The sequence below is a fragment of the Nyctereutes procyonoides genome, unplaced genomic scaffold (genome assembly GCF_905146905.1).
Source record: "Nyctereutes procyonoides isolate TBG_1078 unplaced genomic scaffold, NYPRO_anot_genome, whole genome shotgun sequence".
In the NCBI taxonomy this organism is placed as follows: domain Eukaryota; kingdom Metazoa; phylum Chordata; class Mammalia; order Carnivora; family Canidae; genus Nyctereutes; species Nyctereutes procyonoides.
The window spans coordinates 45486021-45498352 of NW_026575052.1; the positions used below are offsets into that span (position 1 = coordinate 45486021).

Consider the following 12332-nt stretch of genomic DNA (forward strand, 5'->3'; position numbering starts at 1 on the left):
TTATCAAAATAAAATTCATTGGATGAAAATGTTGACTTTGCAAATGATTTAGAAAGCTAAACTTAAATTCAGATTCATTTTCTCCCAGTTATTTAGACCTGGTCTTTGTAAGTATTTAAAAAATGTCACAGATGATACTGGGGGAAAAATGTCACAGACAACAACATGTGGAGTATGGTTCTTTGTAAACTCCTAAATTTGTTCACAGTAGGGCTGCATTCCATTGGTACTCTATTTTTATTTAAACTCTTTTTTGAGTACAGTTCACACACGTTGTCAAATTAGTTTCAGGTGTTCACACAGTGATTCAACATCTCCATGTGTTACATTGGGCTCACCAGAAGTGTAGCTACTATCTGTTACCATGCAATGCAATTAGAATATGTTGACTGTATTCCCTATGCTGTAATTTTGTTCCCATGATGTCCTCTCTTTTAAAAAATTGGTTACTAGATCAGTAGATTTTAAACCTACTACATACTGAAAATACTGTGGAGGACTCCCAAACAAATTCCATAAGCCTAATCCATAGCAGTTCAAATTCTTAGGTGATGGTGAACTGGAAAAGTGAGGCACAGGAAATTGCCTTTTTTTAAAAAAAATTTTTAGAGATTTATTTATTTAGAGAAAGTATGCAAACGGAGGTCGGTGGAGGGCGCAGAGGGAGATGGAGAGAATCTCAAGCAATCTCCCTGTAAGCACAGAGCCTGATCTCATGACCTTGAGATCACAACCCTAGCCAAAATCAAGAGCTGGGTGCTCAACCTATTTAGCCATCCAGGTGCCCCAGGAATTTTCATTTTGAATAAGGTAATAGGTAATTCTAATGTACAAACAAATTTAGGAGCCATAGATCTAGGAAACATCTGCTTTGCTTTTGCTAGTAAAAGATATTTAAGGGTAGATAGGTCTTCTAAACGCAACATCTCCAAAGAAACGAGAGCTTTAAATGATACACTGGACCAGATAGATTTCACAGATATCTACAGAACTTTACATCCAAACTCAACTGAATACACATTCTTCTCAAGTGCACATGGAACTTTTTCCAGAATAGACCACATACTGGGTCACAAATTGGGTCTGAACCGATACCAAAAGATTGGGATCGTCCCCTGCATATTCTCAGACCATAACGCCTTGAAATTAGAACTCAATCACAAGAAGAAGTTTGGAAGGACCTCAAACACGTGGAGGTTAAGGACCATCCTGCTAAAAGATAAAAGGGTCAACCAGGAAATTAAGGAAGAATTAAAAAGATTCATGGAAACTAATGAGAATGAAGATACAACTGTTCAAAATCTTTGGGATGCAGCAAAAGCAGTCCTGAGGGGGAAATACATCGCAATACAAGCATCCATTCAAAAACTGGAAAGAACTCAAATACAAAAGCTAACCTTACACATAAAGGAACTAGAGAAGAAGCAGCAAATCGACCCGACGCCCAGCAGAAGAAGAGAGTTAATTAAAATTCGAGCAGAAATCAACGAAATTGAGACCAGAAGAACTGTGGAACAGATCAATAGAACCAGGAGTTGGTTCTTAGAAGGAATTAATAAGATAGATAAACCATTAGCCAACCTTATTAAAAAGAAGAGAGAGAAGACTCAAATTAATAAAATCATGAATGAGAAAGGAGAGATCACTACCAACACCAAGGAAATACAAACGATTTTAAAAACATATTATGAACAGCTCTACGCCAATAAATTAGGCAATCTAGAAGAAATGGACGCATACCTGGAAAGCCACAAACTACCAAAACTGGAGCAGGAAGAAATAGAAAACCTGAACAGGCCAATAACCAGGGAGGAAATTGAAGAAGTCATCAAAAACCTCCCAAGACACAAGAGTCCAGGGCCAGATGGCTTCCCAGGGGAATTCTATCAAACGTTTAAAGAAGAAATCATACCTATTCTACTAAAGCTGTTTGGAAAGATAGAAAGAGATGGAGTACTTCCAAATTCATTCTATGAGGCCAGCATCACCTTAATTCCAAAACCAGACAAAGACCCCACCAAAAAGGAGAATTACAGACCAATATCCCTGATGAACATGGATGCAAAAATTCTCAACAAGATACTAGCCAATAGGATCCAACAACACATTAAGAAAATTATTCACCATGACCAAGTAGGATTTATCCCCGAGACACAAGGCTGGTTCAACACTCGTAAAACAATCAATGTGATTCATCATATCAGCAAGAGAAAAACCAAGAACCATATGATCCTCTCATTAGATGCAGAGAAAGCATTTGACAAAATACAGCATCCATTCCTGATCAAAACTCTTCAGAGTGTAGGGATAGAGGGAACTTTCCTCGATATCTTAAAAGCCATCTACGAAAAGCCCACAGCAAATATCATTCTCAATGGGGAAGCACTGGGAGCCTTTCCCCTAAGATCAGGAACCAGACAGGGATGTCCACTCTCACCACTGCTATTCAACATAGTATTGGAAGTCCTAGCCTCAGCAATCAGACAACAAAAAGACATTAAAGGCATTCAAATTGGCAAAGAAGAAGTCAAACTCTCCCTCTTCGCCGATGACATGATACTCTACATAGAAAATCCAAAAGCCTCCACCCCAAGATTGCTAGAACTCATACAGCAATTTGGTAGCGTGATGGATACAAAATCAATGCCCAGAAATCAATGGCATTCCTATACACTAACAATGAGACTGAAGAAAGAGAAATTAAGGAGTCAATCCCATTTACAATTGCACCCAAAAGCATAAGATACCTAGGAATAAACCTAACCAAAGAGGTAAAGTATCTATACCCTAAAAACTATAGAACACTTCTGAAAGAAATTGAGGAAGACACAAAGAGATGGAAAAATATTCCATGCTCATGGATTGGCAGAATTAATATTGTGAAAATGTCAATGTTACCCAGGGCAATTTACACGTTCAATGCAATCCCTATCAAAATACCATGGACTTTCTTCAGAGACTTAGAACAAATTATTTTAAGATTTGTGTGGAATCAGAAAAGACCCCGAATAGCCAGGGGAATTTTAAAAAAGAAAACCATATCTGGGGGCATCACAATGCCAGATTTCAGGTTGTACTACAAAGCTGTGGTCATCAAGACAGTGTGGTACTGGCACAAAAACAGACACATAGACCAATGGAACAGAATAGAGAACCCAGAAATGGACCCTGAACTTTATGGTCAACTAATATTCGACAAAGGAGGAAAGACGATCCACTGGAAGAAAGACAGTCTCTTCAATAAATGGTGCTGGGAAAATTGGACATCCACATGCAGAAGAATGAAACTAGACCACTCTCTTGCACCATACACAAAGATAAACTCAAAATGGATGAAAGATTTAAATGTGAGACAAGACTCCATCAAAATCCTAGAGGAGAACACAGGCAACACCCTTTCTGAACTTGGCCACAGTAACTTCTTGCAAGATACATCCACGAAAACAAAAGAAACAAAAGCAAAAATGAACTATTGTGACTTCATCAAGATAAGAAGCTTTTGCACAGCAAAGGATACAGTCAACAAAACTCAAAGACAACCTACAGAATGGGAGAAGATATTTGCAAATGACGTATCAGATAAAGGGCTAGTTTCCAAAATCTATAAAGAACTTCTTAAACTCAACACCAAAGAAACAAACAATCCAATCATGAAATGGGCAAAAGACATGAAGAGAAATCTCACAGAGGAAGACATAGACATGGCCAACATGCACATGAGAAAATGCTCTGCATCACTTGCCATCAGGGAAATACAAATCAAAAGCACAATGAGATACCACCTCACACCAGTGAGAATGCGGAAAATTAACAAGGCAGGAAACAACAAATGTTGGAGAGGATGCGGAGAAAAGGGAACCCTCTTACACTGTTGGTGGGAATGTGAACTGGTGCAGCCACTCTGGAAAACTGTGTGGAGGTTCCTCAAAGAATTAAAAATAGACCTGCCCTACGACCCAGCAATTGCACTGTTAGGGATTTACCCCAAAGATTCAGATGCAATGAAACGCCGGGGCACCTGCACCCCGATGTTTCTAGCAGCCATGTCCACAATAGCCAAACTGTGGAAGGAGCCTCGGTGCCCATCGAAAGATGAATGGATAAAGAAGATGTGGTTTATGTATACAATGGAATATTACTCAGCCATTAGAAACGACAAATACCCACCATTTGCTTCAATGTGGATGGAACTGGAGGGTATTATGCTGAGTGAAGTAAGTCAATCGGAGAAGGACAAACAGTGTATGTTCTCATTCATTTGGGGAATATGAATAATAGTGAAGGGCAATATAAGGGAAGGGAGAAGAAATGTGTGGGAGATATCAGAAAGGAACACAGAACATAAAGACTTCTAACTCTGGGAAATGAACTAGGGGTGGTGGAAGGGGAGGAGGGCGGGGGTGGAGGGTGAATGGGTGACGGGCACGGAGGGGGACACTTGACGGGATGAGCACTGGGTGTTATTCTGTATGTTGGTAAATTGAACACCAATAAAAATTAATTTATAAAAAAAAAGAAACTATTCTTAGTAAGATCTAGTTACTAAATCCAATATATTAAAAAAAAAGATATTTAAGGGTTCTTCTATCTCTGGCATCTTAAGGGTTATTCATTTATCAACTACTTCCTCCTCCTCCCACCCTTCATGTATTTACTGTGAACACGAAAAGGGCTACAAAGGACATAAGATAAATAAAACACATCTTCAAGGAGTTTATAGTCTAGATAGTAGGATTAGGCACACATTCATGTATATTGCATAAGGTATTTGCAATATTGTTAGACAAAGTTCAGTGCTGGAAAGGAAGCAACTATGGGAATTCCTACAGTTGTCATCAGGGCTATTGGCCAGAGGTTGAGACTTGAATAGGTATCAGAAGCCTTAAGAGATAAGAAACATAGAAAAACAGAGTCCTTAAAGGCCTTGGGTCAGTTAGAGATTTAGTGAACAAAACAAAAGAGTTTCCTTTTTGCTATTTGAGCCAGATGTTTGAATTCCCTGGAAATGTATAACAATATACTCTATCTAGGCTTTGTTAGATAGATGTAAAAAATGGCTTTCAGCCTTGAATAGCTGTATGGTAATAGAACCTTCAGGAGCGAAAAGATGCCTTCTTGCCAATAAATATTTACTACTGAGATTTGGATTTAGGGGAACAATTACCATCTCCGTGTTGATTCTCTGCTAGTAAGTTAATGATTTCCTCACCTGTACTTGGTGTCCCATAGCTATTTTGGTTCATCATTAGTTGGAAAGAGTAACAACCTGTAGGCCGAATCAATCTTTGACATATAGTTAGAAGAGGAAAAGGACAAGGAAGGAAAATGATGTTGCCTTTGAAATACACAGTCACAGCATACTTGCTATTATAGAATGAAGACTAATGATTCTTGTAGGTTTTAGCTTTACAGTCAGCTTTAGCAAACTCTTTCTTACCTGTTCCATGAAGAGGTTGCCTCTGTCATTTTCTATCATTTCACCCAAGTTATTTCTTTCCTTAACAACAGGTTACAATCATACTTTATTTTTTTCTCCTTCTTTAGCTCTCTTACTAGAATGTACCTATCTGAGACAACAGATAGTGTCTGCCTAGTTCTACCTTTGCATCCCTAGAGCCTAGAAATGTTGCACACAGTGCTTGTTAAATATTTGCTGAATAAATGAAGTGCTGAAGTGCTTTAACAGTGTGGAATGCTGAGTGTCTAGTGAAACAAATCCAGATTCATGGCACATGTCCTCATTCTTTTATTTCACTTTGTAAGTAATCTCCTTTGACATTTTTTTGGGTGCCATTTAGGACACATATTTTAGTTACCTCTTTTGTTAAAGCAAAGAAGGCATCTCTTATCTGGCTTCTGATAGTCTCTGCTTGTAACCCACCCTAAATGTGGATGCTAGACTAATTTTTCTAGAACAGTTTTTTTTCTGTCATGCCCCTGTTCAAACATTCAATAACACATGATTATTTGGAGAATACTACAGAATATTCATCAGATCTCTTCCTCTACTTTAATTTCAGCTTTCTTTTCCAATGTTACTCCTCATTCTCCCTTGGTGAAATTTCTAACTCATTCATACTTACAGGCCTGTCTTCTCCAACAGCCTTGCTTCCTCCAAATATATCATGGATGATCTCACTTGATGGCATGGCTCATTCCAGCTGGTATGCTATTCATTTTTCATCCATCTGTTAAAATCCTATCAATTAAAAGACTCAACTGCCAATAAAGGCTTCCACATTAGTCTAGCCCACGGGATTATTCCTTCTTCTTTATTGTCCCAAAGCCCAAATATCCCTTTATTTTTCCCAATGACATCGTATGCTTATTATCTGATTTTCACATATAAATTTTATTGTATATATCAAAGTATCTTATAAGTCCCCCCGTTTATATTCTTATTTCCCTACATCTTTACTCAGTTCCATTGATAGACACTCAAAAAGCAATCACTGAACAAGTAAATAAATTAATAAATCTTGCAAGAACAGAATATCTATATCTGGTATGTTGGATAACACTGGTCTCCTCTTTTGATAGTGATTGGTTGATATTGGATACTTTTTTTTTTATACTGGATACTTTGAGCACAGAGTTGAGCATTCTTGGCTCAGCAAGAACAATATCACAATTCCTATATTTGCCCAGGAGAGGTAGAGGAAGTGGCATATTGTAGGCAGTAAGTTCATTTGAAGTGCATAAAATTGACTTGTTTGTAGCTAGAAAATGGTTAGATATTGGAAGGTTAATATTATTTAACCTAATACTTCCTGATCTTAATTTTTATATTATTTCAAACTTACTCTTTTTTGCCTTGTGAAAATCTTGAAACTCTTGTCAAAATTTAGTCAATGAATTAGTTCACTTATAAGTCTATGATCAAATAGTTAGCATATATCCAGATCATTTAAGTTGTGTAGCTATGGTTAGACATGGCTTGAAATCTATAGATGGATAAGAATGACTACCTACTGCCTTTTCTAAGGAGAATAAATGAAAATAAATATTCTGGTAGTAAATGGTAGTGTTATCATATTCTATTGCTAATACACAGGCTAATTTGTGCATTTATTTAAATGTTATGTATAGGACCTTGTAAACTAATAATATGTCATGGATTTCCTTAGAACTAGGAATCTTTGAACAAAAATAGTTAATTTTCATATCAGTATTGGGGCTTGTAATATTAACAGTTTCTAATTATGTTCAGCAAGGTTAACTCTACTAATGTGCTTATGTTTTCTGCTATGTAGTATTATTTGACCATATGGAGTCCTTAATTTGCGTTTAGAGTTTTCTATCCATCTTCTCAATGGTCTACGGAACATCCACAAATAACTAATCACTGAGGGAAGAAGTGTTGGGGTTCAAACCAGGACAAGGCAGTGATGAGTGGCTTCCCTCATATGAAATATTTTGCTTCTGCTGCTCAAGTTATACTTAGGATGTGCAAGCAAATCCATAAGTTGTTCAGCACATTATAATCTACATTTTCTTTGAATCTCCACCTTGAAAACTTCTCTAAAGTTGGGAATTTATATCAAGTGCAAAATCTGATACTGAGATTCTGGCTGCCTAGAGGTCCTTTACTGAGAAGAAATCTGTCATGTTGTCTAGAGGAGGTGCCCTGCATTTTGTGAGCTTTATGTCAGTAAGGCTAGTAACTTATTGTAGGGACGTAAGCATGATTTTAGAGTTTGAACAGAATCAAAAACAAGAACTTAGTTTTCAAATTAGAACAGTTGGGTTTCTAAGTTAGAACAAGACTCTTCCAATATTTCAGCTGATTTTTGGGCTGGTGGAACTGCCCCTCAACTGTGGTTCTAACACCCTCCAGGATAAATGCCAAATCTAATTAGTATGTCCTTACACTTCCTGTCTGTAAAGCAGAGATAAAGCTGTATTGCCTTTTTCATCGTACTAATAACCTCTCTTCAGGTAAACTTAACTGAAGAGGAAAGTCAGAGCCACCTAAATAAAATAAGTAATTAAGTAATTTTGATGGAGGGAAGTCTATTTGTAATCTTTCTTTATATTTTAATGTGATTTGTCCTCCCTTTTCCCTCCTTCCACATCTTTCTTCCCTCTTTTCTCCTCTTTTTCATCCTCAGAACCAAATTAGACTTTTCAATAGAGGGTAAAAGAAACGGTGTTTGGAAAAGGGAACTGTCCATTGCATTTAGCTGAATTAATGTTTCAGGTATATGGAAAACCCAGGGTGCTATGATGGAAATAACTTGAGAAAGCATATGTGTGAGGCTTAGGAAATTGGTCGGGGGAATAAAAAAAAACTTAAATAGACATTATCTTGAAAAAGGAACACAAGCTCATTGAATGTGGCGCCAGATCTGCAGACAGCTGTTCTCTCCACGAGCTGAGCCTGGCCCACACAGAAGCAACTACGTCTAAGGGACCTGCAGTCAGGATCAATCTTGGCACCACCTACTCTTGCGTGGGTATCTTCCAGCATGGGAAAGTGGAAATAATTCCCAATGATCAGGGAAACAGAACCACCCCAAGTTATGTCGCCTTCACTGACACTGAACGATTGATTGGTGATGCTGCGAAGAATCAAGTTGCGATGAACCCCACCAACACGGTTTTCAATGCCAAGGGCCTGATTGGATGTAGATTTGATGATGCTCTTGTCCAATCCAATATGAAGCATTGGTCCTTCATGGTGGTGAATGATGCTGTCAGGCCTAAGGTCCAAGTAGAATACAAGGTGGAGACAAAAAGTTTCTATCCAGAGGAAGTGTCCTCTATGGTTCTGACAAAGATGAAGGAAATTGCAGAGGTCTACCTTGGGAAGACTGTTACCAATGCAGTTGTCACGGTACCTGCATACTTCAATGACTCTCAGTGTCAGGCTACCAAAGATGCTGGAACTATTGCCAGTCTTAACATACTTCGAATCATCAATGAGCCAACTGCTGCTGCTATTGCATCTGGCTTAGACAAGAAAGTTGGAGCTGAAAGGAATGTGTTGATCTTTGATTTAGGAGGTGGCACTTTTGATGTGTCAATCCTTACCATTGAAGATGGGATTTTTGAGCTCAAGTCCATAGCTAGAGACACCCGCTTAGGTGGAGAAGACTTTGACAACCAAATGGTCAACCATTTTATTGCAGAATTCAAGCGCAAACACAAGAAGGATATCAGCGAAAACAAGAGGGCAGTCCTGCTGTCTCTGTACTGCGTGCAAATGGGCTAAGCACCCTTTCTTCCAGCACCCATGCCAGTATTGAGATTGATTCTCTGAACAAACGAATCGACTTCTATACCTCTAGTACTCATGCCTGGTTTGAAGAATTAAATGCTGACCTGTTCCATGGCACCCTGGACCCTGTAGAGAAAGCTCTTTGGGATGTCAAGCTGAACAAGTCTCAGATCCATGATATTGTCCTCGTGGGTGGTTCTACTCATATCCCCAACATTCAGAAACTTCTGGAAGATTTCTTCAATGGAAAGGAACTGAATAAGAGTATCAACCCTGATGAGGCTGTTGCTTATGGTGTAGCTGTCCAGGCAGCCATTCTTTCTGGTGACAAATCTGAAAATGTTCAAGATTTGCTGCTATTGGATGTTACCCCACTTTCTCTTGGTATTGAAACTGCTGGAGGAATCATGACTGTGCTCATCAAGCACAATACTACCATTCCTACCAAACAGACACAAACCTTTACTACCTACTCTGACAACCAGCCTAGTGTGCTTATTCAGGTCTATGAAGGTGAGTGTGCTATGACCAAGGATAACAACCCTACTTGGCAAGTTTGAACTCACAGGCATACCTCCTGCTCCTCGTGGCATTCCTCAGATTGAAGTCACTTTTGATATTGATGCTAATGTTATCCTCAACGTGTCTGTTGTAGATAAGAGCACAGGAAAAGAGAACAAGATTACCATCACTAATGAAAAGGGCCACTTGAGCAAGGAGGACATTGAGTGGATAGTCCAGAAAGCTGAGAAGTACAAAGTGGAAGATGAGAAGCAGAGAGACGAGGTGTCTTCCAATAATTCACTTGAATTCTTATGCATTCAACATGAAAGCAACTGTTGAAGACGAAAAACCTCAGGGCAAAATCAATGACGAAGACAAACAGAAGATTCTTGACAAGTGCAATGAAATCATCAACTGGCTCAATAAGAACCAGACTGCAGAGAAGGAAGAATTTGAACATCAGCAGAAAGAGCTGGAGAAAGTCTGCAACCCCATCATTATGAAGCTATACCAGAGTGCAGGAGGCAAGCCAGGAGGAATGCCTGGAGGCCTTCCGGGTGGTGGAGCTCCTCTCTCTGGTGGTGCCTCCTCTGGGCCTACCAATGAAGAGATTGATTAAGCCAACCTGATGACAGGTCTAGCATTGTTCCACACATTTGAAGGACCCAAATTTGTAGCAAATTCCATGGTAGTTTTAAAGTCAAGCTGCTCTAGTAAATATACTGGGCATTCTTGATACTTGAATATGGAATATGTGCACAGGGAAAGGAAATAAACATTGCACTTTTAAGCATTGTATTGTTAAGTGGAAAATGCAATGTCTTAAATAAAACTGTATTTAAAATTGGCACCCCCCCCAAAAAAAAAGAAAAAGGAACACAAGATTGATGCCAGTGTTCTACAGAGAATAGAAACACTAGATGAAAGAGATTTACAGTCTACTCTAGAGGGGCTGGGACAGTAACATGTAGAACCTGGAGATCTAAGAAATCCAAAGTCTTCTTGTTAGATTCTGAACTCATCAAGGACCAAGATGTGTCATGTATTATAATACTTGCTTCTGTTCCAGAGTCTGACACATTAAGAGTGGTGAAAGGTTTTTAAATTAATGTATGGATGGATGAATTAGGGATCTGGCCAAGATAAAGCTCTGGCAGCTTCTGCAATATGATTTCTGTTATGTATGATGATTTTCTGCTCTTGGATTTGCTGCTTCCATCCTGCAACTCACATTTACCTCTTCATTTTGAACATGAAGGCTTGAAAGACTGCTTTCTCTCCTGGTGTCACTGTCAATTAACCTGTCATAGCAAGGCTGTGTCCAAGGAATAAATGGTGTAGGGTGACAGTGATGTGCCATTTACTGACTGTGATTTTGAGTTTGGGATGTGTGTGTGTGTCTATTTTGACTCTAAAATTTTACTCCTTGCTAAAATGTTTATTGTTTAAAAAATTGAAAATAAGCAAAACTTTAAATTACTCATAATCCTATCACCCAGAGACAACCTTAATATTTTGAGTCCTATTCTTACAGGATTCTTATTCATTTACTCCTATTCTTCCTATTCATTTAAGTGTAAGAATATATATGAATATATTAACATATATACACTGAAATGATTATATACATAAATTTAAATGATTATATAAGTATGAGTGAACATGTTACAGAATAATTCCTTCATAGTCTTTTTAAAAGTAGGCACAGTTCTTCAAAGGAAGTTGGGATCAGGAAAATAATCAAATGTAAACCACATTGCTATAATTAGTAGGAAAAGGGTTAATGTTATTTATTACTAAAACATCACAGACTAGCTACAGACTCAAAATCAAACCTAGAATACTACATAGCAATTGATATAGATGCAAAAAGATAAGGTCACTGTTGGCAAGTATATGGGGAAATGGAAATACCCATATTCGGTTTGTGGGACTAGTGCTACTTTTACTTGTACAAATAATTTGTATATTAAATTTTGATTATGGAAAACTTAAAATATACACAGATGTAGAAAAAATATATTAGTAAGCTTCTTTGTATCTTCATCACCCAGTTTGAAAAATGAAAAAGTCAAAAAGTTTAGTTCCTCTATACCCTACTCATTAGTCAACAATGCCCATTATTTTAAAGCAAATATAATATGCAATTTGATTCCCTAATATTATATCTAAAAGGCAAGGATTGCTTAAAAAAACACAACACCATTATCAAATCTAGAAAATTTAATGGTAATTTCTTAATATCCTAATGTTCAAGTTTCTCAGGTTCTCATTTTGTTTTCTAGTTTGTTTGAGTCAGGCTCCAAATAAGGTCATAGGTTGTGATTAGATGACCTGTCTCAAGTCTCCCCCCACCCCCCCTCTTTTTTTTTTAAGATTTTATTTATTTATTCATAGAGATGGAGAGAGAGAGAGAGAGAGAGAGAGAGAGAGAGGCAGAGACACAGGCAGAGGGAGAAGCAGGCTCCATGCAGAGAGCCTGACGTGGGACTCGATCCAGGGTCTCCAGGATCACGCCCTGGGCTACAGGCGGCGCTAAACCGCTGGGCCACCAGGGCTGCCCTCTCTCTCTCTTTTTCAAGTCTCTTTTAATCAGTTCATTTGCCAT

The 12332-nt window shown here is 38.2% G+C and overlaps 1 pseudogene; it reads left to right on the top strand.

The window, feature by feature from the left end:
• Positions 1-8566: 8566 nt before the first annotated feature.
• LOC129514055 (heat shock cognate 71 kDa protein-like) lies at positions 8567-10343 on the top strand (annotated as a pseudogene).
• Positions 10344-12332: the final 1989 nt, after the last annotated feature.